Consider the following 26,977-nt stretch of genomic DNA (forward strand, 5'->3'; position numbering starts at 1 on the left):
ATCACAAGATAGTGAAGTAAGGCAGAGAGGGACCGAGGCAGCAAGAGGAGTGAGGGAGACGAGGAACCGAGCTTGAGATAGCAGCCAAAATCAACACACATCAGGTAATCTCCCAACAACTCAGTTGCATCATATAGCACACAAATAGCTAAAGCATGAGAACTTAGGGGCAGAAACTCAAGAACATAGGAATATGTCCTGGAACCCCATATCATAACAAAAATCAGTAACATAGAAACAACTACCACATGCTCAGTCCCTCCACAAATAACTACTCCATAGCTACTGCCCAAGAGGGATAGCTGGAAGCGAGCTAGGATAGAAGGCTTAGCTTTATAGGAGTGATGGAGGCGGAAACGCTGGACGAGGGGCAGCGACCCGATGGCGGGGTGTCGAGAGCGGTGGCGAGCCGAGACCGCAGGCGATCCCCGGCGTGCAGCATCGGCAACTGACCGCACCGTGTCCAGCCTAACCTCCTGCGAACAGCAACGGCGGAGCTCCGAAGACTGCTGTGCGGGCTCCACTGTGACTCCGAGGCGACGGAGCCCTACAGATAGGGTCGTTCAATCAGCGACGACGGCGGAAGCCGCTGACTCCGGCAGCGGCTGTGCGAGCGACGGAGGACGACGAGGCTGCCTCGCGGTGGGGGCAGCGACGAGAGGAGCCGGTGGAGGGAGTCCTGCGACAAGATCACCAGGATAGCGGCGACGGCCGCGGTGCCGTGCTGACTCCACCAGGCCATCGACGGCGCCTGCTAGGCTGCTTCGACCCACTGCAGTCGTCGGTGGTGGCGGCGGCTCGTTGTTGCCGGGATTTGACCAGGAGGGCTGTGGTGTCGACGAAGGAAGAGGGAGATTGAAGGAGCTAGGGTTGAGTTTTGATTTGGGGAATTTTGGTGAAGTTGAAAGGAGAGAGGCGACGGTGTTTAGGGAGTTTAACTCCAGATTGTGCCTCCCCAATTTTAGAAACTTGGGCCTGGAATTAATTAAGTTGGGCCAGATTCAACAGAAATTAAAATGGGCCACTGCCCCTCTTTAATTAGTTTGGACCACAAAGCTTAATTTTGGTTGGAACCATTATCTTAGATTAATTCCAAGAGTTAATGGAATTAATTCCTTAAGCCACGGAAGAAAAGAACTTATAAGCCGTGAGTGAGATAAAAGCCAATAAATAATTAAGCGGACTTTAATAGTCACAGAAAGTATTTTAAAATACTTAAGAATAATCCGGGAATATATATTATACCCAAACAGATCAGTCGGTTTCGGAACAAATTAAATCGCCGATTTAATTAAAGATTTTAGATCTCTAATATTTAGAAGGAAAGAGATAAAATAAAAGAGCACGCTTAGGCATGCATTCATGCAAGATGAATAGTTACTTAAAGCCTAATTTAAGTACATTTTTTTTTGAAAAGGGACGTCGTCGCTCGACGAGTAAATCTCCAGTCAGACAGTACCCGTTTGAAAGAGTTAAGCAAACGAGGTGGGCTTTTCTATCCTACATTATGTGTGGGCTTTCTTTCCTTTCAGAATTTTATGTGAAAAAGCATGAATATTTTCAGTGAGTTGTCATGCCATGTTTGTTTTGTGATTGCCTATCTGTTAAATCGAATTCGGGTCCCAGTAGGTCAGTAAATCCTACTCGGACTAGTGTACACGTACGGACCGTGAGCTAGCGCCAGGTTGGCCGGTCTAGGGGTCGTGAGCTAGCGCCAGGTTGGCCGGCCCAGTGGTCGTGGAATGTGGCCACATTCCCGATTCACACAGCTGATATGGCATATCATCAGAAGTTTAAGAGACTGCAGTCTATTTTCAGAAAGAAATAACAGATTTTAGTGATCGGGATAGATTTTCAGTAAAACCCCGCGTTCACTCAGCTTGGCTGACAACTAAAAGAAAACAGTTTTCGGCATAAGCCCACTGAGTGCATCAAGTACTCAGCCCTGCATATTGTTTTTCTTAATGTGCAGATTGATCGTTGTCGAAGCCGAGGAGGTGTTGGGATAGAAGACCAAATAAGTAGGAAGGTAGCGGGTGTAGTGTGTCTTCATACATACTACATCTGTCTTGGTACTCTTCCGTTGCGCAAATTCAGAACATTCATTTAACAAAGACAATTTCCCATAACTACTCTGATTCAGCATGATTTGTACCCTCAACACACTTCAGACAATGTTTCTTTTCATTTAAGCATCTTATGATGAGTTGAGACAGTTTCAGTATGTTTTAGTCGCGGTAAAGCTACACTTTCTTTGACTAGGGAGATGTGGTCGTGACAAAAATATATTATGTCTTCATACATAATATTATTCTTCTCTCGAATGCTTCCGCTGAATGTTGTTTCTTTCGATTTCAAGTATTGTTGCGTTAATATTCATTTTGAGTTGTTTATTGTCGAAATGATACTCTGAGTGTGTTTATTGTGTCTATATAATGTGCGTAAAGTGTGTTAATTTAAGCATGAAAGTGAAGAAGATAGTACATAAAAGATTCAGAATATATTATGTCTTCATACATAATATTATTCTTCTCTCGAATGCTTCCGCTGAATGTTGTTTCTTTCGATTTCAAGTATTGTTGAGATGAATATTCATTTTCAGTTGTTGATTGTCGAAATGATACTCTGAGTGTATTGTGTACTTTGTGCGGGCAGTGTGTGTTTTGTATCTATTTAATGTGCATAAAGTGTCTTATTTTGAGCATGAAAGTGAAGAAGATAGTACATAAAAGATTCAAAATATATTATGTCTTCGTACATAATATTATTCTTCTCTCGAATGCTTCCGCTGAATGTTGTTTCTTTCGACTTCAAGTATTGTTGCATTAATATTCATTTTGATTTGTTTATTGTCGAAATGATACTCTGAGTGTATTATGAGTGTGTGTATTGTGTCTATACAATGTGCGTAAAGTGTGTTAATTTAAGCATGAAAGTGAAGAAGATAGTAATTAAAAGATTCTGAATGTATTTTGTCATCATACAATAATATTATTCTTCTCTCGAATGCTTCCGCTTTATGTTGTTTCTTTCGATTTCAAGTATTGTTAAGATAATATTCATTTTCAGTTGTTGATTGTCGAAATGATACTCTGAGTGTATTGTGTACTTTGTGGGGGTAGTGTTTGTTTTGTATCTATACAATGTGCGTAAAGTGTGTTATTTTGAGCATGAAAGTGAAGAAGATAGTATATAAAAGATTCAGAATATATTATGTCTTCATACATAATATTATTCTTCTCTCGAATGCTTCCGCTGAATGTTGTTTCTTTCGATTTCAAGTATTGTTGAGATGAATATTCATTTTCAGTTGTTGATTGTCGAAATGATACTCTGAGTGTATTGTGTACTTTGTGCGGGCAGTGTGTGTTTTGTATCTATTTAATGTGCGTAAAGTGTCTTATTTTGAGCATGAAAGTGAAGAAGATAGTACATAAAAGATTCAAAATATATTATGTCTTCGTACATAATATTATTCTTCTCTCGAATGCTTCCGCTGAATGTTGTTTCTTTCGACTTCAAGTATTGTTGCGTTAATATTCATTTTGATTTGTTTATTGTCGAAATGATACTCTGAGTGTATTATGAGTGTGTGTATTGTGTCTATACAATGTGCGTAAAGTGTGTTAATTTAAGCATGAAAGTGAAGAAGATAGTAGATAAAAGATTCAGAATATATTATGTCTTCATACATAATATTATTCTTCTCTCGAATGCTTCCGCTGAATGTTGTTTCTTTCGATTTCAAGTATTGTTGAGATGAATATTCATTTTCAGTTGTTGATTGTCGAAATGATACTCTGAGTGTATTGTGTACTTTGTGCGGGCAGTGTGTGTTTTGTATCTATTTAATGTGCGTAAAGTGTGTTATTTTGAGCATGAAAGTGAAGAAGATAGTACATAAAAGATTCAAAATATATTATGTCTTCGTACATAATATTATTCTTCTCTCGAATGCTTCCGCTGAATGTTGTTTCTTTCGATTTCAAGTATTGTTGAGATGAATATTCATTTTCAGTTGTTGATTGTCGAAATGATACTCTGAGTGTATTGTGTACTTTGTGCGGGCAGTGTGTGTTTTGTATCTATTTAATGTGCGTAAAGTGTGTTATTTTGAGTATGAAAGTGAAGAAGATAGTACATAAAAGATTCAAAATATATTATGTCTTCGTACATAATATTATTCTTCTCTCGAATGCTTCCGCTGAATGTTGTTTCTTTCGATTTCAAGTATTGTTGCGAAATGATACTATGAGTGTATTACGAGTGTGTGTATTGTGTCTATACAATGTGCGTAAAGTGTGTTAATTTAAGCATGAAAGTGAAGAAGATAGTAATTAAAAGATTCTGAATGTATTTTGTCATAATACAATAATATTATTCTTCTCTCGAATGCTTCCGCTTTATGTTGTTTCTTTCGATTTCAAGTATTGTTAAGATAATATTCATTTTCAGTTGTTGATTGTCGAAATGATACTCTGAGTGTATTGTGTACTTTGTGGGGGCAGTGTTTGTTTTCTATCTATACAATGTGCGTAAAGTGTGTTATTTTGGGCATGAAAGAGAAGAAGATAGTACATAAAAGATTCAGAATATATTATGTCTTCATACATAATATTATTCTTCTCTCGAATGCTTCCGCTGAATGTTGTTTCTTTCGATTTCAAGTACTGTTGAGATGAATATTCATTTTCAGTTGTTGATTGTCGAAATGATACTCTGAGTGTATTGTGTACTTTGTGCGGGCAGTGTGTGTTTTGTATCTATTTAATGTGCGTAAAGTGTGTTATTTTGAGCATGAAAGTGAAGAAGATAGTACATAAAAGATTCAAAATATATTATGTCTTCGTACATAATATTATTCTTCTCTCGAATGCTTCCGCTGAATGTTGTTTCTTTCGATTTCAAGTATTGTTGATTGTCGAAATGATACTCTGAGTGTATTGTGTACTTTGTGCGGGCAGTGTGTGTTTTGTATCTATTTAATGTGCGTAAAGTGTGTTATTTTGAGCATGAAAGTGAAGAAGATAGTACATAAAAGATTCAAAATATATTATGTCTTCATACATAATATTATTCTTCTCTCGAATGCTTCCGCTGAATGTTGTTTCTTTCGATTTCAAGTATTGTTGCGTTAATATTCATTTTGAGTTGTTTATTGTTGAAATGATACTCAGAGTGTGTGTATTGTGTCTATACAATGTGCGTAAAGTGTGTTAATTTAAGCATGAAAGTGAAGAAGATAGTACATAAAAGATTCAGAATATATTATGTCTTCATACATAATATTATTCTTCTCTCGAATGCTTCCGCTGAATGTTGTTTCTTTCGATTTCAAGTATTGTTGAGATGAATATTCATTTTCAGTTGTTGATTGTCGAACTGATACTCTGAGTGTATTGTGTACTTTGTGCGGGCAGTGTGTGTTTTGTATCTATTTAATGTGCGTAAAGTGTGTTATTTTGAGCATGAAAGTGAAGAACATAGTACATAAAAGATTCAAAATATATTATGTCTTCGTACATAATATTATTCTTCTCTCGAATGCTTTAGCTGAATGTTGTTTCTTTCGATTTCAAGTATTGTTGCGTTAATATTCATTTTGATTTGTTTATTGTCGAAATGATACTCTGAGTGTATTATGAGTGTGTGTATTGTGTCTATACAATGTGCGTAAAGTGTGTTAATTTAAGCATGAAAGTGAAGAAGATAGTAATTAAAAGATTCTGAATGTATTTTGTCATCATACAATAATATTATTCTTCTCTCGAATGCTTCCGCTTTATGTTGTTTCTTTCGATTTCAAGTATTGTTAAGATAATATTCATTTTCAGTTGTTGATTGTCGAAATGATACTCTGAGTGTATTGTGTACTTTGTGGGGGTAGTGTTTGTTTTATATCTATACAATGTGCGTAAAGTGTGTTATTTTGAGCATGAAAGTGAAGAAGATAGTACATAAAAGATTCATAATATATTATGTCTTCATACATAATATTATTCTTCTCTCGAATGCTTCCGCTGAATGTTGTTTCTTTCGATTTCAAGTATTGTTGAGATGAATATTCATTTTCAGTTGTTGATTGTCGAAATGATACTCTGAGTGTATTGTGTACTTTGTGCGGGCAGTGTGTGTTTTGTATCTATTTAATGTGCGTAAAGTGTGCTATTTTGAGCATGAAAGTGAAGAAAATAGTACATAAAAGATTCAAAATATATTATGTCTTCGTACATAATATTATTCTTCTCGCGAATGCTTCCGCTGAATGTTGTTTCTTTCGATTTCAAGTATTGTTGAGATGAATATTCATTTTCAGTTGTTGATTGTCGAAATGATACTCTGAGTGTATTGTGTACTTTGTGCGGGCAGTGTGTGTTTTGTATCTATTTAATGTGCGTAAAGTGTGTTATTTTGAGCATGAAAGTGAAGAAGATAGTACATAAAAGATTCAAAATATATTATGTCTTCGTACATAATATTATTCTTCTCTCGAATGCTTCCGCTGAATGTTGTTTCTTTCGATTTCAAGTATTGTTGCGTTAATATTCATTTTGATTTGTTTATTGTCGAAATGATACTCTGAGTGTATTATGAGTGTGTGTATTGTGTCTATACAATGTGCGTAAAGTGTGTTAATTTAAGCATGAAAGTGAAGAAGATAGTAATTAAAAGATTCTGAATGTATTTTGTCATCATACAATAATATTATTCTTCTCTCGAATGCTTCCACTTTATGTTCTTTCTTTCGATTTCAAGTATTGTTAAGATAATATTCATTTTCAATTGTTGATTGTCGAAATGATACTCTGAGTGTATTGTGTACTTTGTGGGGGTAGTGTTTGTTTTGTATCTACACAATGTGCGTAAAGTGTGTTATTTGAGCATGAAAGTGAAGAAGATAGTACATAAAAGATTCAGAATATATTATGTCTTCATACATAATATTATTCTTCTCTCGAATGCTTCCGCTGAATGTTGTTTCTTTCGATTTCAAGTATTGTTGAGATGAATATTCATTTTCAGTTGTTGATTGTCGAAATGATACTCTGAGTGTATTGTGTACTTTGTGCGGGCAGTGTGTGTTTTGTATCTATTTAATGTGCGTAAAGTGTGTTATTTTGAGCATGAAAGTGAAGAAGATAGTACATAAAAGATTCAAAATATATTATGTCTTCGTACATAATATTATTCTTCTCTCGAATGCTTCCGCTGAATGTTGTTTCTTTCGATTCCAAGTATTGTTGCGTTAATATTCATTTTTATTTGTTTATTGTCGAAATGATACTCTGAGTGTATTATGAGTGTGTGTATTGTGTCTATACAATGTGCGTAAAGTGTGTTAATTTAAGCATGAAAGTGAAGAAGATAGTAATTAAAAGATTCTGAATGTATTTTGTCATCATACAATAATATTATTCTTCTCTCGAATGCTTCCGCTTTATGTTGTTTCTTTCGATTTCAAGTATTGTTAAGATAATATTCATTTTCAGTTGTTGATTGTCGAAATGATACTCTGAGTGTATTGTGTACTTTGTGCGGGCAGTGTGTGTTTTGTATCTATTTAATGTGCGTAAAGTGTGCTATTTTGAGCATGAAAGTGAAGAAGATAGTACATAAAAGATTCAAAATATATTATGTCTTCGTACATAATATTATTCTTCTCGCGAATGCTTCCGCTGAATGTTGTTTCTTTCGATTTCAAGTATTGTTGAGATGAATATTCATTTTCAGTTGTTGATTGTCGAAATGATACACTGAGTGTATTGTGTACTTTGTGCGGGCAGTGTGTGTTTTGTATCTATTTAATGTGCGTAAAGTGTGTTATTTTGAGCATGAAAGTGAAGAAGATAGTACATAAAAGATTCAAAATATATTATGTCTTCGTACATAATATTATTCTTCTCTCGAATGCTTCCGCTGAATGTTGTTTCTTTCGATTTCAAGTATTGTTGCGTTAATATTCATTTTGAGTTGTTTATTGTCGAAATGATACTCTGAGTGTATTATGAGTGTGTGTATTGTGTCTATACAATGTGCGTAAAGTGTGTTAATTTAAGCATGAAAGTGAAGAAGATAGTAATTAAAAGATTCTGAATGTATTTTGTCATCATACAATAATATTATTCTTCTCTCGAATGCTTCCACTTTATGTTGTTTCTTTCGATTTCAAGTATTGTTAAGATAATATTCATTTTCAGTAGTTGATTGTCGAAATGATACTCTGAGTGTATTGTGTACTTTGTGGGGGTAGTGTTTGTTTTGTATCTACACAATGTGCGTAAAGTGTGTTATTTTGAGCATGAAAGTGAAGAAGATAGTACATAAAAGATTCAGAATATATTATGTCTTCATACATAATATTATTCTTCTCTCGAATGCTTCCGCTGAATGTTGTTTCTTTCGATTTCAAGTATTGTTGAGATGAATATTCATTTTCAGTTGTTGATTGTCGAAATGATACTCTGAGTGTATTGTGTACTTTGTGCGGGCAGTGTGTGTTTTGTATCTATTTAATGTGCGTAAAGTGTGTTATTTTGAGCATGAAAGTGAAGAAGATAGTACATAAAAGATTCAAAATATATTATGTCTTCGTACATAATATTATTCTTCTCTCGAATGCTTCCGCTGAATGTTGTTTCTTTCGATTTCAAGTATTGTTGCGTTAATATTCATTTTTATTTGTTTATTGTCGAAATGATACTCTGAGTGTATTATGAGTGTGTGTATTGTGTCTATACAATGTGCGTAAAGTGTGTTAATTTAAGCATGAAAGTGAAGAAGATAGTAATTAAAAGATTCTGAATGTATTTTGTCATCATACAATAATATTATTCTTCTCTCGAATGCTTCCGCTTTATGTTGTTTCTTTCGATTTCAAGTATTGTTAAGATAATATTCATTTTCAGTTGTTGATTGTCGAAATGATACTCTGAGTGTATTGTGTACTTTGTGGGGGTAGTGTTTGTTTTGTATCTATGCAATGTGCGTAAAGTGTGTTATTTTGAGCATGAAAGTGAAGAAGATAGTACATAAAAGATTCAGAATATATTATGTCTTCATACATAATATTATTCTTCTCTCGAATGCTTCCGCTGAATGTTGTTTCTTTCGATTTCAAGTATTGTTGAGATGAATATTCATTTTCAGTTGTTGATTGTCGAAATGATACTCTGAGTGTATTGTGTACTTTGTGCGGGCAGTGTGTGTTTTGTATCTATTTAATGTGCGTAAAGTGTGTTATTTTGAGCATGAAAGTGAAGAAGATAGTACATAAAAGATTCAAAATATATTATGTCTTCGTACATAATATTATTCTTCTCTCGAATGCTTCCGCTGAATGTTGTTTCTTTCGATTTCAAGTATTGTTGCGTTAATATTCATTTTTATTTGTTTATTGTCGAAATGATACTCTGAGTGTATTATGAGTGTGTGTGTTGTGTCTATACAATGTGCGTAAAGTGTGTTAATTTAAGCATGAAAGTGAAGAAGATAGTAATTAAAAGATTCTGAATGTATTTTGTCATCATACAATAATATTATTCTTCTCTCGAATGCTTCCGCTTTATGTTGTTTCTTTCGATTTCAAGTATTGTTAAGATAATATTCATTTTCAGTTGTTGATTGTCGAAATGATACTCTAAGTGTATTGTGTACTTTGTGGGGGTAGTGTTTGTTTTGTATCTATGCAATGTGCGTAAAGTGTGTTATTTTGAGCATGAAAGTGAAGAAGATAGTACATAAAAGATTCAGAATATATTATGTCTTCATACATAATATTATTCTTCTCTCGAATGCTTCCGCTGAATGTTGTTTCTTTCGATTTCAAGTATTGTTGAGATGAATATTCATTTTCAGTTGTTGATTGTCGAAATGATACTCTGAGTGTATTGTGTACTTTGTGCGGGCAGTGTGTGTTTTGTATCTATTTAATGTGCGTAAAGTGTGTTATTTTGAGCATGAAAGTGAAGAAGATAGTACATAAAAGATTCAAAATATATTATGTCTTCGTACATAATATTATTCTTCTCTCGAATGCTTCCGCTGAATGTTGTTTCTTTCGATTTCAAGTATTGTTGCGTTAATATTCATTTTGAGTTGTTTATTGTCGAAATGATACTCTGAGTGTATTATGAGTGTGTGTATTATGTCTATACAATGTGCGTAAAGTGTGTTAATTTAAGCATGAAAGTGAAGAAGATAGTAATTAAAAGATTCTGAATGTATTTTGTCATAATACAATAATATTATTCTTCTCTCGAATGCTTCCGCTTTATGTTGTTTCTTTCGATTTCAAGTATCGTTAAGATAATATTCATTTTCAGTTGTTGATTGTCGAAATGATACTCTGAGTGTATTGTGTACTTTGTGCGGGCAGTGTTTGTTTTGTATCTATACAATGTGCGTAAAGTGTGTTATTTTGAGCATGAAAGTGAAGAAGATAGTACATAAAAGATTCAGAATATATTATGTCTTCATACATAATATTATTCTTCTCTCGAATGCTTCCGCTGAATCTTGTTTCTTTCGATTTCAAGTATTGTTGAGTTAATATTCATTTTGAGTTGTTGATTCTCGAAATGATACTCTGAGTGTATTGTGTACTTTGTTCGGGCTATGTGTGTTTTGTATCTATACAATGTGCGTAAAGTGTGTTATTTTGAGCATGAAAGTGAAGAAGATAGTACATAAAAGATTCAGAATATATTATGTCTTCATACATAATATTATTCTTCTCTCGAATGCTTCCGCTGAATGTTGTTTCTTTCGATTTCAAGTATTGTTGAGATGAATATTCATTTTCAGTTGTTGATTGTCGAAATGATACTTTGAGTGTATTGTGTACTTTGTGCGGGCAGTGTGTGTTTTGTATCTATTTAATGTGCGTAAAGTGTGTTATTTTGAGCATGAAAGTGAAGAAGATAGTACATAAAAGATTCAAAATATATTATGTCTTCATACATAATATTATTCTTCTCTCGAATGCTTCCGCTGGATGTTGTTTCTTTCGATTTCAAGTATTGTTGCGTTAATATTCATTTTGAGTTGTTTATTGTCGAAATGATACTCTGAGTGTGTGTATTGTGTCTATACAATGTGCGTAAAGTGTGTTAATTTAAGCATGAAAGTGAAGAAGATAGTATTTAAAAGATTCTGAATGTATTTTGTCATCATACAATAATATTATTCTTCTCTCGAATGGTTCCGCTTTAAGTTGTTTATTTCGATTTCAAGTATTGTTAAGATAATATTCATTTTCAGTTGTTGATTGTCGAAATGATACTCTGAGTGTATTGTGTACTTTGTGCGGGCAGTGTTTGTTTTGTATCTATACAATGTGCGTAAAGTGTGTTATTTTGAGCATGAAAGAGAAGAAGATAGTACATAAAAGATTCAGAATATATTATGTCTTCATACATAATATTATTCTTCTCTGGAATGCTTCCGCTGAATGTTGTTTCTTTCGATTTCAAGTATTGTTGAGTTAATATTCATTTTGAGTTGTTGATTCTCGAAATGATACTCTGAGTGTATTGTGTACTTTGTTCGGGCAATGTGTGTTTTGTATCTATACAATGTGCGTAAAGTGTGTTATTTTGGGCATGAAAGTGAAGAAGATAGTACATAAAAGATTCAGAATATATTATGTCTTCATACATAATATTATTCTTCTCTCGAATGCTTCCGCTGAATGTTGTTTCTTTCGATTTCAAGTATTGTTGAGATGAATATTCATTTTCAGTTGTTGATTGTCGAAATGATACTCTGAGTGTATTGTGGACTTTGTGCGGGCAGTGTGTGTTTTGTATCTATTTAATGTGCGTAAAGTGTGTTATTTTGAGCATGAAAGTGAAGAAGATAGTACATAAAAGATTCAGAATATATTATGTCTTCATACATAATATTATTCTTCTCTCGAATGCTTCCGCTGAATGTTGTTTCTTTCGATTTCAAGTATTGTTGAGTTAATATTCATTTTGAGTTGTTGATTCTCGAAATGATACTCTGAGTGTATTGTGTACTTTGTTCGGGCAATGTGTGTTTTGTATCTATACAATGTGCGTAAAGTGTGTTATTTTGAGCATGAAAGTGAAGAAGATAGTACATAAAAGATTCAGAATATATTATGTCTTCATACATAATATTATTCTTCTCTCGAATGCTTCCGCTGAATCTTGTTTCTTTCGATTTCAAGTATTGTTGAGTTAATATTCATTTTGAGTTGTTGATTCTCGAAATGATACTCTGAGTGTATTGTGTACTTTGTTCGGGCTATGTGTGTTTTGTATCTATACAATGTGCGTAAAGTGTGTTATTTTGAGCATGAAAGTGAAGAAGATAGTACATAAAAGATTCAGAATATATTATGTCTTCATACATAATATTATTCTTCTCTCGAATGCTTCCGCTGAATGTTGTTTCTTTCGATTTCAAGTATTGTTGAGATGAATATTCATTTTCAGTTGTTGATTGTCGAAATGATACTTTGAGTGTATTGTGTACTTTGTGCGGGCAGTGTGTGTTTTGTATCTATTTAATGTGCGTAAAGTGTGTTATTTTGAGCATGAAAGTGAAGAAGATAGTACATAAAAGATTCAAAATATATTATGTCTTCATACATAATATTATTCTTCTCTCGAATGCTTCCGCTGGATGTTGTTTCTTTCGATTTCAAGTATTGTTGCGTTAATATTCATTTGAGTTGTTTATTGTCGAAATGATACTCTGAGTGTGTGTATTGTGTCTATACAATGTGCGTAAAGTGTGTTAATTTAAGCATGAAAGTGAAGAAGATAGTATTTAAAAGATTCTGAATGTATTTTGTCATCATACAATAATATTATTCTTCTCTCGAATGGTTCCGCTTTAAGTTGTTTATTTCGATTTCAAGTATTGTTAAGATAATATTCATTTTCAGTTGTTGATTGTCGAAATGATACTCTGAGTGTATTGTGTACTTTGTGCGGGCAGTGTTTGTTTTGTATCTATACAATGTGCGTAAAGTGTGTTATTTTGAGCATGAAAGAGAAGAAGATAGTACATAAAAGATTCAGAATATATTATGTCTTCATACATAATATTATTCTTCTCTCGAATGCTTCCGCTGAATGTTGTTTCTTTCGATTTCAAGTATTGTTGAGTTAATATTCATTTTGAGTTGTTGATTCTCGAAATGATACTCTGAGTGTATTGTGTACTTTGTTCGGGCAATGTGTGTTTTGTATCTATACAATGTGCGTAAAGTGTGTTATTTTGGGCATGAAAGTGAAGAAGATAGTACATAAAAGATTCAGAATATATTATGTCTTCATACATAATATTATTCTTCTCTCGAATGCTTCCGCTGAATGTTGTTTCTTTCGATTTCAAGTATTGTTGAGATGAATATTCATTTTCAGTTGTTGATTGTCGAAATGATACTCTGAGTGTATTGTGTACTTTGTGCGGGCAGTGTGTGTTTTGTATCTATTTAATGTGCGTAAAGTGTGTTATTTTAAGCATGAAAGTGAAGAAGATAGTACATAAAAGATTCAGAATATATTATGTCTTCATACATAATATTATTCTTCTCTCGAATGCTTCCGCTGAATGTTGTTTCTTTCGATTTCAAGTATTGTTGAGTTAATATTCATTTTGAGTTGTTGATTCTCGAAATGATACTCTGAGTGTATTGTGTACTTTGTTCGGGCAATGTGTGTTTTGTATCTATACAATGTGCGTAAAGTGTGTTATTTTGAGCATGAAAGTGAAGAAGATAGTACATAAAAGATTCAGAATATATTATGTCTTCATACATAATATTATTCTTCTCTCGAATGCTTCCGCTGAATGTTGTTTCTTTCGATTTCAAGTATTGTTGAGTTAATATTCATTTTGAGTTGTTGATTCTCGAAATGATACTCTGAGTGTATTGTGTACTTTGTTCGGGCAATGTGTGTTTTGTATCTATACAATGTGCGTAAAGTGTGTTATTTTGAGCATGAAAGTGAAGAAGATAGTACATAAAAGATTCAGAATATATTATGTCTTCATACATAATATTATTCTTCTCTCGAATGCTTCCGCTGAATGTTGTTTCTTTCGATTTCAAGTATTGTTGAGATGAATATTCATTTTCAGTTGTTGATTGTCGAAATGATACTCTGAGTGTATTGTGTACTTTGTGCGGGCAGTGTGTGTTTTGTATCTATTTAATGTGCGTAAAGTGTGTTATTTTGAGCATGAAAGTGAAGAAGATAGTACATAAAAGATTCAAAATATATTATGTCTTCGTACATAATATTATTCTTCTCTCGAATGCTTCCGCTGAATGTTGTTTCTTTCGATTTCAAGTATTGTTGCGTTAATATTCATTGTGAGTTGTTTATTGTCGAAATGATACTCTGAGTGTATTATGAGTGTGTGTATTATGTCTATACAATGTGCGTAAAGTGTGTTAATTTAAGCATGAAAGTGAAGAAGATAGTAATTAAAAGATTCTGAATGTATTTTGTCATAATACAACAATATTATTCTTCTCTCGAATGCTTCCGCTTTATGTTGTTTCTTTCGATTTCAAGTATCGTTAAGATAATATTCATTTTCAGTTGTTGATTGTCGAAATGATACTCTGAGTGTATTGTGTACTTTGTGCGGGCAGTGTTTGTTTTGTATCTATACAATGTGCGTAAAGTGTGTTATTTTGAGCATGAAAGTGAAGAAGATAGTACATAAAAGATTCAGAATATATTATGTCTTCATACATAATATTATTCTTCTCTCGAATGCTTCCGCTGAATCTTGTTTCTTTCGATTTCAAGTATTGTTGAGTTAATATTCATTTTGAGTTGTTGATTCTCGAAATGATACTCTGAGTGTATTGTGTACTTTGTTCGGGCTATGTGTGTTTTGTATCTATACAATGTGCGTAAAGTGTGTTATTTTGAGCATGAAAGTGAAGAAGATAGTACATAAAAGATTCAGAATATATTATGTCTTCATACATAATATTATTCTTCTCTCGAATGCTTCCGCTGAATGTTGTTTCTTTCGATTTCAAGTATTGTTGAGATGAATATTCATTTTCAGTTGTTGATTGTCGAAATGATACTTTGAGTGTATTGTGTACTTTGTGCGGGCAGTGTGTGTTTTGTATCTATTTAATGTGCGTAAAGTGTGTTATTTTGAGCATGAAAGTGAAGAAGATAGTACATAAAAGATTCAAAATATATTATGTCTTCATACATAATATTATTCTTCTCTCGAATGCTTCCGCTGGATGTTGTTTCTTTCGATTTCAAGTATTGTTGCGTTAATATTCATTTTGAGTTGTTTATTGTCGAAATGATACTCTGAGTGTGTGTATTGTGTCTATACAATGTGCGTAAAGTGTGTTAATTTAAGCATGAAAGTGAAGAAGATAGTATTTAAAAGATTCTGAATGTATTTTGTCATCATACAATAATATTATTCTTCTCTCGAATGGTTCCGCTTTAAGTTGTTTATTTCGATTTCAAGTATTGTTAAGATAATATTCATTTTCAGTTGTTGATTGTCGAAATGATACTCTGAGTGTATTGTGTACTTTGTGCGGGCAGTGTTTGTTTTGTATCTACACAATGTGCGTAAAGTGTGTTATTTTGAGCATGAAAGTGAAGAAGATAGTTCATAAAAGATTCAGAATATATTATGTCTTCATACATAATATTATTCTTCTCTCGAATGCTTCCGCTGAATGTTGTTTCTTTCGATTTCAAGTATTGTTGAGTTAATATTCATTTTGAGTTGTTGATTCTCGAAATGATACTCTGAGTGTATTGTGTACTTTGTTCGGGCAATGTGTGTTTTGTATCTATACAATGTGCGTAAAGTGTGTTATTTTGAGCATGAAAGTGAAGAAGATAGTACATAAAAGATTCAGAATATATTATGTCTTCATACATAATATTATTCTTCTCTCGAATGCTTCCGCTGAATGTTGTTTCTTTCGATTTCAAGTATTGTTGAGATGAATATTCATTTTCAGTTGTTGATTGTCGAAATGATACTCTGAGTGTATTGTGTACTTTGTGCGGGCAGTGTGTGTTTTGTATCTATTTAATGTGCGTAAAGTGTGTTATTTTGAGCATGAAAGTGAAGAAGATAGTACATAAAAGATTCAGAATATATTATGTCTTCATACATAATATTATTCTTCTCTCGAATGCTTCCGCTGAATGTTGTTTCTTTCGATTTCAAGTATTGTTGAGTTAATATTCATTTTGAGTTGTTGATTCTCGAAATGATACTCTGAGTGTATTGTGTACTTTGTTCGGGCAATGTGTGTTTTGTATCTATACAATGTGCGTAAAGTGTGTTATTTTGAGCATGAAAGTGAAGAAGATAGTACATAAAAGATTCAAAATATATTATGTCTTCATACATAATATTATTCTTCTCTCGAATGCTTCCGCTGAATGTTGTTTCTTTCGATTTCAAGTATTGTTGAGATGAATATTCATTTTCAGTTGTTGATTGTCGAAATGATACTCTGAGTGTATTGTGTACTTTGTGCGGGCAGTGTGTGTTTTGTATCTATTTAATGTGCGTAAAGTGTGTTATTTTGAGCATGAAAGTGAAGAAGATAGTACATAAAAGATTCAAAATATATTATGTCTTCATACATAATATTATTCTTCTCTCGAATGCTTCCGCTGGATGTTGTTTCTTTCGATTTCAAGTATTGTTGCGTTAATATTCGATTTGAGTTGTTTATTGTCGAAATGATACTCTGAGTGTGTGTATTGTGTCTATACAATGTGCGTAAAGTGTGTTAATTTAAGCATGAAAGTGAAGAAGATAGTATTTAAAAGATTCTGAATGTATTTTGTCATCATACAATAATATTATTCTTCTCTCGAATGCTTCCGCTTTATGTTGTTTCTTTCGATTTCAAGTATTGTTAAAATAATATTCATTTTCAGTTGTTGATTGTCGAAATGATACTCTGAGTGTATTGTGTACTTTGTGCGGGCAGTGTTTGTTTTGTATCTATACAATGTGCGTAAAGTGTGTTATTTTGAGCATGAAAGTGAAGAAGATAGTACATAAAAGATTCAGAATATATTATGTCTTCATACATAATATTATTCTTCTCTCGAATGCTTCCGCTGAATGTTGTTTCTTTCGATTTCAAGTATTGTTGAGTTAATATTCATTTTGAGTTGTTGATTCTCGAAATGATACTCTGAGTGTATTGTGTACTTTGTTCGGGCAATGTGTGTTTTGTATCTATACAATGTGCGTAAAGTGTGTTATTTTGAGCATGAAAGTGAAGAAGATAGTACATAAAAGATTCAGAATATATTATGTCTTCATACATAATATTATTCTTCTCTCGAATGCTTAGGCTGAATGTTGTTTCTTTCGATTTCAAGTATTGTTGAGATGAATATTCATTTTCAGTTGTTGATTGTCGAAATGATACTCTGAGTGTATTGTGTACTTTGTGCGGGCAGTGTGTGTTTTGTATCTATTTAATGTGCGTAAAGTGTGTTATTTTGAGCATGAAAGTGAAGAAGATAGTACATAAAAGATTCAAAATATATTATGTCTTTATACATAATATTATTCTTCTCTCGAATGTTTCCGCTGGATGTTGTTTCTTTCGATTTCAAGTATTGTTGCGTTAATATTCATTTTGAGTTGTTTAATGTCGAAATGATACTCTGAGTGTATTATGAGTGTGTGTATTGTGTCTATACAATGTGCGTAAAGTGTGTTAATTTAAGCATGAAAGTGAAGAAGATAGTAATTAAAAGATTCTGAATGTATTATGTCTTCATACATAATATTATTCTTCTCTCGAATGCTTCCGTTGAATGTTGTTTCTTTTGATTTCAAGTATTGTTGAGATGAATATTCATTTTCAGTTGTTGATTGTCGAAATGATACTCTGAGTGTATTGTGTACTTTGTGCGGGCAGTGTGTGTTTTGTATCTATTTAATGTGCGTAAAGTGTGTTATTTTGAGCATGAAAGTGAAGAAGATAATACATAAAAGATTCAAAATATATGCAATAGCCGAAAAAAAAAAAAATTTGATTTCTTGTTAGTTAAGGTTTGATTTTGTGAATATCTTGGTTAAGATATGTGTGGAAAGTCTTAATTGATTTATATTATTTATGTGTGTGGATATTTAGTTTTTATGATTAATTGAAAAACAAAATAAAATCCTAATTAACAATTAAATCTCTCTCTCTCTCTCTCCCTCTCTCTCTCGGTTTCTCTCCCTCTCCCCACTACTTCCTCAACCTCTCCCCACTCCCACTTAACCGATACACTCTCTCCTTTCCAATCTCTCCCCCACATCGGTTTCTCTCTTTTCTCTCTCGCAATCGTTCTCTCATCACGGTAAGGTTTCTCTCTTTCTCCCTCTCGGTTCTCACCTTTCCCCCATTCACTCCCTCTCATCGGTTTCTTGGTTTCATCAAGGTGTTACTTCCTCTCGTATTGAATCGGAGTCGGAGAAGGGAAAGCTTTCGACCCTTATTTGAACTCTCCGGGAAAGGTAACCCAAGACCCTAACCCATGCTAATTTCGAAAACACATGCATATAGGACGTTTTTGAGTTGTTTAGATGCCGTATAGGACTTGTGGCTATGTGTTGGTGTGAGTTTGATTTTGGTTGTGACCGACAGTGGGCTTCGAACCCTTTTTGACTGAGCAAACGATCTCCTTTTGGTACGAAATTTTTAACTGTATAAACCTTGGTGTGTCTTCTGTGTGGTGTTAAAATTTCAGCTTCTTTGGAGGTCTGGTGATTTTATAATGATTTTTGTAAGTGAACTGCGCTTTTCTGATGGATGTATGTTTTTGGGTGATGTATTTATGTGCAATGGGTGTGAATCTGAGTGTGTGGTCTTTGGGATGTATGTGGGTGTGTTTGGCCAAGAGATGGCTCGGGGAAAACAGCGTTTGGTTCGGGTGGTTTGTGTGTGTTGGCCGAGAGTTTTGGGGTTCGGCCTAGGGCAGTGTTGTGGGGAGTTTTGAAGGTTTGATCTCATGTTTTCGGGTGTGTTTTGGGTTGTGGAATGTGTGTTGTGATTGTCGTATAAGGTTTGAGAATCGTTGGTTGGGGGAAAGTTTGTGTGCACGTGATCGAGCCAGCGGCCGAGACGCCGAGCCAGATGTCGGGCCAGGTGCCGAGCCAGTGCCGAGACAGGTGCCGCGCCAGGTGCCGAGCCAGATGTCGAGACAGGTGTCGAGCCAATGCCGAGACAGGTGCCGCACCAGGTGTCGAGCCAGATGCCGAGACAGACGCCGAGCCAGTGCCGAGCCAGGCGGCCGAGACGGTCGGCCGAGGTGCCGAGCCAGGCGGCCGAGACGGTCGGCCGAGGTGCCGAGCCAGGCGGCCGAGACGGTCGGCAGAGGTGCCGAGCCAGGCGGCCGAGACGGTCGGCCGAGGTGCCGAGCCAGGCGGCCGAGACGGTCGGCCGAGGTGCCGAGCCAGGCGGCCGAGACGGTCGGCCGAGGTGCCGAGCCAGGCAGCCGAGACGGTCGGCCGAGACACCGAGCCAGGCGGCGAGACAGCCGGCCGAGGTGCCGAGCCAGGCGGCCGAGACACCGAGCCAGGCCGAGACGCCGATCCTTTTTCCGAACCTTTTCCGAGCCAAGTGAGCCGTTTGCACAGTGAGGGTATGCCGGGGGTATGAGTGTTGCGTGTGTGTCGTGTGCGCGTCTTGAGTACGTTGTATGCGTGTCGGGTGCGTGCGTGGTGTGTTTCAGACGTGTGTTTTTGTGTGATTGACTTATAAGATGTTGTTAAGTGTGCGTACGTGTAACGTGCTAGATGTCGAAGTCATCCACGTAGGATTCATGCATTGTCGTTTAAACCCCGTCTTTCCTGATTCTAATTATGATACTTATTTATCTTTCAAAAGGGTGATCTTTTACGAGGAAATTGTGGTTGAAGAAGGAAACTGTTTAAAAGCTAAGCAATCGAGGTGGGCTTTTCTACCCTACTATTTTGTGGGTTATCTTTAATACGGACGTTGTTCCGGAAATGTTTATGGAGATGAACTGTTTGTCTTGCCAACTGTTTTGTTTTGAAACCTATCTGAAGTGGTTTACCACATATGTTTAATCGAATTCGGGTCTGTTGGGCTGCGAACCCTCAGGCTAGTGTACACGAGATCGGGAGCCATCTGAGAGCAAGTTGGCCGGTCTAGTTGACCTGGGGTGTGGCCACGCCCCTTGTCACCCGTTGGATCAGATAGTGTATGATGGTGGGAATAAGGGTGGCAATAGCTGAAAATGACTGCGCAGTCGAATTTATGAAATATGTTTTAGTGTACTTGGGTTATTTTCTTACACTTAAAACCCCAAGGTTACACTGATATGGCATGACAAACTATGATTTTGGCGTGTGTCGACTGAGTGCAATAAGTACTCAGCCCTGCATGTTGTTTTTCTTAATGTGCAGGTTGAGCGACGATGGGGATGACGGATGTTGAGCAATTAAAGTCAAAATTGTGTTTTTACTTTGCCTTTTGGATGGTGTCGTGTCGTCATACCCGGCATTATCTATCTCTTGGTCTTTTCCGCTGCTTTGTAATCCGATACAACGTTTTCATTTAAACTCTGTTTACTTTAACTTTAGAAATGTCGCTACAGTACTTTGTTTTGAAGTGAACTTCCTCTAATTAAACGTTTTCGGGTCAAGTATTCTTGTTCTCCCCTTTCTTCCCCGCTTCTTTATTCCTCCCCTAGTCGCGGTCCACCGTACTTCCTATCCTTAGGAAATGCGGGCGTGACAGAGTGGTATCAGAGCCTAGGTTTTCTTTCTGCTCTGGATCCAAGAGTCTTTTTCTGTTTTGAGTAAGTTTTCAAAAGTGTCATTGGCTCAACATCCGACTCATCGCACTCAACCTGAAATGAGGTAATGAAAATTTTGAATTTTTGGAAAGTATATGGAAGTGGAGGAAATTGTGATTTTGGGTTTTGAAAATGATTTTTGGAAAGTAAGTAAATATTGATGCATGTGGAAGGGTACAAAGTGATGTGAAAAGTTGGAAATTATGAGAGTTATGAACTGTTTTTGTGTGTTGAATTTATATGAAAGCATGTGGCTGATGTGTGATGCTATGATGACGTGAATGTTGATGTGAGCTGTTACGTGTGAATGTGTTGGCCTTTTGAATGTTTGAACTTAGACGTGAGAGGTTTCACTAGTGCTTCTTGTACCTATAGTAGATAAGGACTTATGGCCTTTGAACACCAACGGGTTGGAGTTAGAACAGCGATACGTCTGCATACACATATCTCTCTCTTCTTCGGTTATGCACCCTGTTTTTATATGCGAGGCGATTGTTTCTGTCTTTCTATAGATGGCGCGTATGTTCCGAACCCCGCGACGGAGTGATCGTGATAGACTTAGGGCACAGAGGGTGCTCAGAGAGTATAGAGTGTATCGAAAGAAGGATCACATACCGTTGATTGAGTTCGTAGCGCACTTCGACACCCTCTGGAGGACAGCTCAGGAGTTCGGAGTGACAGAGCTTGACGGCATTGAGAAGCTAATAGAATCGCTACGAACTCAATCAACGGTATGTGATCCTTCTTTCGATACACTCTATACTCTCTGAGCACCCTCTGTGCCCTAAGTCTATCACGATCACTCCGTCGCAGGGTTCGGAACATACGCGGGGCCTATGGATGAGGATGATCGAGTCGTAGTCTAGAAATAGAATAGTTGATGTCTTGTTAGTTTTGTTTTTAGTACGATCTGCTCTTGGGAAACAACGTTTGACCTCCTTTCTTTTAATGAGAATTTGATTTTGATATATATCCTATGTGTTGCATTTTACTACTTGAAGATTATGAGAAAATTTCGAGAAAGTGGTAATTTTGGATGAGAATTGTAGTAACACTTTTTGGATTTTGAATCAGAATGCCGCCAAGACGTGAACGCCGTCCACAACAAGGACCCAAAGCTGAGGCACCACCTCCACCACCACCTCCACCACCACCTCCACCCCCGCCTCAGCAAGAAAGATTCATAGTTACGTTCTCCAGGCAGAATCCCCCTAAATTCGATGGACAAGGAGATCCATAAAAAGCTGAAGAGTGGATACGCGGCCTCGAGCGTATTTTCAGGGTCATGGAGTGCACAGATAGGGAGCGCATTGCTTGCGCCACCTTTCAACTATTAGGTGCTGCCGATTACTGGTGGGAGACTCGACAAAGAACTATGAATCCTGCACGCTTGGAAGCGTTAACATGGGAGGAGTTTAAAATGGAGATTGATAACAAGTATGTCCCAAAGACGTACAGACGGGCCAAGGTGGTAGAATTCCACACGCTGAGCCAAGGCCGAATGACTGTAACTGAGTACGACCGAGCCCTCGCGCAGATGGCACGATATGCGCCCGAGTTGATGGACACCGACGAGAAATGGGCGGTGAAGTTCCGGGCCGGGCTCAAGGATGAGATAAAGGCCGCATTGGCTTGTCGAGGAGAACTCTCCTACTCGGAGATCTTGACTTGTGCACTGGACGTGGAAGATGCACTCCCTAAACCAAAAGTGGTGGCGACAACAAACGCGACACCCCTACAAGCTCAGTCAGGTCATCAAGAGAAGAGGAGGTGGGATGGTGATCAAACTCAGTATGGTGGCAAGAGGCCACAACACATGAAGAACCCACCCTACAATGGCGGGAGACAGAATACCTATCACCCGAGGGCAAACTTTCCGCCGAGGAACCCTCAATGTGGAAGATGCTTCAAGTACCACACCGGAGAGTGTCGAGACCCTAGATGCTTCAGCTGTGGTGGAAGTGGCCATTACTTCCGTCCACCATCCCAGGCACTACCTGCACCTCAACCGCCACAACGCCGCCAAGGACTGCCGTCGCAAGCAAGAGCCTACGCCTTGAAGGGGAAGCAGCCGGCAAACGGGAAAGAAACCTTTGGGCAAGGAAACTTGGCAGGTATGGGCACCCTTCTCAACATGCCTATAGTTGTCTTGTTTGATACGGGTGCATCGCATTCCTTTATATCAACTTCTTGTGTGGATACATTAGGATTACCTACTGTTAAGACCGAACCCACTATGAGTGTGACCTCACCGGTAGGCGGGACTATAGATATATCCCGATCTTGTGCGTGTGTGAACCTTGGAATAGGTGAACTCAGTTTGTTGGCTCATAATTTACAAGTAATGACGATGGGTAGCGTAGACATAATCTTGGGTATGGATTGGTTAGCGGAGAACCACGTTACTCTTCATTGTAGAGAAAGGGAAATTTCGTTTGAAACCCCAGGAAAAGAGCCGACGAGGTTTTACGGAATCTCAATGAACCGACGCAAGTCCATTGTCTCCGCGCTGCAAGCCACTACAATGATGAGGAAGGGATGTCCAGCGTACCTTGTTTATTTGAATGGGGAGGAGAAGAAAGACAGGAAGATAGAAGATGTGGCGATAGTGAGTGAATATCCCGATGTCTTCCCCGATGCATTGCCGGGACCCCCACCCGACAGGCAAGTAGAATTCACGATCGATCTGGAGCCCGGATCGGCACCAATATCCAAGGCACCCTATAGGATGGCGCCAAAAGAGTTGGAGGAGCTTAAGGTGCAACTACAAGAGCTACTGGAATTGGGATTCATTAGACCTAGCGTGTCGCCATGGGGAGCACCAGTGTTGTTTGTGAAGAAGAAGGATGGAACGATGAGGATGTGCATCGACTATCGAGAGCTAAACAAACTGACGCTGAAGAACAAGTATCCACTACCAAGGATAGACGACTTGTTTGACCAACTTCGAGGGGCAGGAGTCTTCTCTAAGATGGATTTGAGGTCTGGGTACCATCAGCTGAGGGTTCGGCGAGAAGATGTACCCAAGACGGCTTTTCGAACAAGGTATGGTCATTATGAGTTCGTTGTGATGCCTTTTGGACTGACGAACGCCCCGGCAGTGTTCATGGACCTTATGAACCGCGTGTTCCATCCGTATTTGGATCGGTTTGTTCTAGTTTTCATCGATGATGTGCTCGTTTACTCGAAGAACGTGGAGGAGCACAAAGAGCACTTGAGAACCGTCCTAGCAACTCTAAGGGACGAGAAATTATATGCCAAGTTCAGTAAATGCGAGTTTTGGCTCAAGGAAGTGAACTTTCTTGGACATGTAGTAACCTCAGATGGGATTCGTGTAGACCCGGCCAAGGTGGAAGCTGTACAGGAATGGAAGTCACCTTCTACACAAAATGAAATTCGAAGCTTCTTAGGACTGGCAGGCTATTATCGAAGATTCATTGAGGGATTCTCGAAGATAGCAAGGCCAATGACACAACAACTGAAAAAGGGAGTCAAGATGAATTGGACACCAGAATGTGAGGCGAGCTTTCAGTTGTTGAAGGAGAAATTGACCACCGCACCAATTCTAGCTGTGCCGGAGTCAGGGACTGACTACGCGGTGTATACGGATGCGTCGAAGGTGGGACTTGGATGTGTGCTTATGCAGAAGGGGAAAGTGATTGCATATGCATCGAGACAATTGAAGCCCCATGAGCTGAACTATCCGACACATGACTTAGAACTGGCAGCCGTGGTACACGCACTGAAGATCTGGAGACATCATCTCTATGGAGTCCGTTGTGAGATATATACGGACCATAAGAGTCTAAAGTACTTCTTTGAGCAAAAGGAGTTGAACATGCGCCAACGTAGATGGCTCGAGTTGGTGAAGGACTACGATTGTGGTATAAACTACCATCCGGGAAAAGCAAACGTAGTGGCCGATGCTCTTAGTAGGAAGTCTCAATCTCAGCTGGCCACCTTTCTTACTATCGAGGAGAGTCTAATCCAAGAGTTCAGTAAGATGCGGTTGGAAGTAGTGAGAATGCCCGAGACTGTGGAAGGAATAGTAGCCACGTTGGTGATGGAACCCGACTTAAGAGCCAGAATTGTGGAAACTCAACGGCGAGATACGTTATTAGAGAAGATTCGCTCAGAAGTGAGGGCGGGTGAACTCGGAAACTTTCGTGAGGCAGCGGATAATGGTCTCACATACAAGGGAAGGTTTTGTGTGCCTAAGGATGAAGGCCTGAGGATCGAAATCATGAGAGAAGCACATGAAACCCCATACGCTGCTCACCCAGGAAGCACCAAGATGTATCAGGACATGAAGAGGCAATTTTGGTGGAACGGTATGAAAAAGCATGTTGCGGCATTTGTGGAGAGATGCCTAGCATGTCAACAAGTAAAGGCGCTACACCAACGGCCCTATGGGAGATTGCAACCCCTTGAGATTCCAGAATGGAAGTGGGAACATATTGCAATGGACTTTGTGACAGGACTGCCAAAATCCCAGCGAGGAAACACTGTGATTTGGGTGATTATAGATCGTCTCACCAAATCTGCTCATTTTGTACCGGTTCGTGCTACTTATGGATCCAACGAGTTGGCTAAGATATATGTACGGGAGATTATACGCTTGCATGGAGTACCAGCGACAATTACATCCGATCGCGATGCCAAATTTACTTCTAGATTTTGGACAAGCCTGCAGCGCGAGTTGGGGACTAAGTTGAATTTTAGTACTGCCTTCCACCCACAAACCGATGGGCAGTCAGAGAGAACGATACAGACCTTAGAAGATATGCTGCGAGCCGTGGTGCTAGATCGAGGCGTAGGTTGGGAAGAAGTGTTGCCATTGGTAGAGTTCGCTTACAACAATAGTTACCAGGCGACTATCAACATGGCTCCATATGAGGCATTGTATGGGAAGAGGTGTAGATTACCACTTTATTGGGATGAAGTGGGTGAGAGAAGAATTCTCGGACCAGACTCTGTAGAAGAGATGATAGAGATTGTCCGACAAATCCGTGGGAGGATCAAGGAAGCACAGGACCGACAGAAATCATATGCTGATGTTCGGAGGACCGATTTACAATTTGAAGTCGGAGAAAAGGTCTTTCTGAAAGTTTCCCCTTCTAAAGGAATAATTCGTTTTGGAGTGAAAGGAAAGCTGAGACCCCGATTTATCGGTCCGTACGAGATTTTGGATAGAGTCGGCGTGGTAGCATACAGATTGGCCCTACCACCAAGCTTTGGGAATGTGCACAACGTCTTCCATGTGTCACAATTGAGGAAGTACGTGTTTGACCCCGCACACATAGTTCACCAAGAAGAGATGATGGTCCTAAATCCCGATCTAAGTTATGAGGAGAAGCCCGAGGCCATTTTGGATCGAAGGGTGCAAGAATTGAGGAATAAGTCAATTGTTTCGGTGAAAGTACGGTGGAGGAATCATGGGGTCGAAGAAGCAACATGGGAATTAGAAGATAAGATGAGAGAGAAGTTTCCAGAGCTGTTTGAGTGATCTAGGGAATTTCGGGACGAAATTTCTTTTAAGGTGGGAGTAATGTAATAGCCGAAAAAAAAAAAATTTGATTTCTTGTTAGTTAAGGTTTGATTTTGTGAATATCTTGGTTAAGATATGTGTGGAAAGTCTTAATTGATTTATATTATTTATGTGTGTGGATATTTAGTTTTTATGATTAATTGAAAAACAAAATAAAATCCTAATTAACAATTAAATCTCTCTCTCTCTCTCTCCCTCTCTCTCTCGGTTTCTCTCCCTCTCCCCACTACTTCCTCAACCTCTCCCCACTCCCACTTAACCGATACACTCTCTCCTTTCCAATCTCTCCCCCACATCGGTTTCTCTCTTTTCTCTCTCGCAATCGTTCTCTCATCACGGTAAGGTTTCTCTCTTTCTCCCTCTCGGTTCTCACCTTTCCCCCATTCACTCCCTCTCATCGGTTTCTTGGTTTCATCAAGGTGTTACTTCCTCTCGTATTGAATCGGAGTCGGAGAAGGGAAAGCTTTCGACCCTTATTTGAACTCTCCGGGAAAGGTAACCCAAGACCCTAACCCATGCTAATTTCGAAAACACATGCATATAGGACGTTTTTGAGTTGTTTAGATGCCGTATAGGACTTGTGGCTATGTGTTGGTGT

Source organism: Salvia splendens, chromosome 5, assembly GCF_004379255.2.
Source record: "Salvia splendens isolate huo1 chromosome 5, SspV2, whole genome shotgun sequence".
In the NCBI taxonomy this organism is placed as follows: Eukaryota; Viridiplantae; Streptophyta; class Magnoliopsida; order Lamiales; family Lamiaceae; genus Salvia; species Salvia splendens.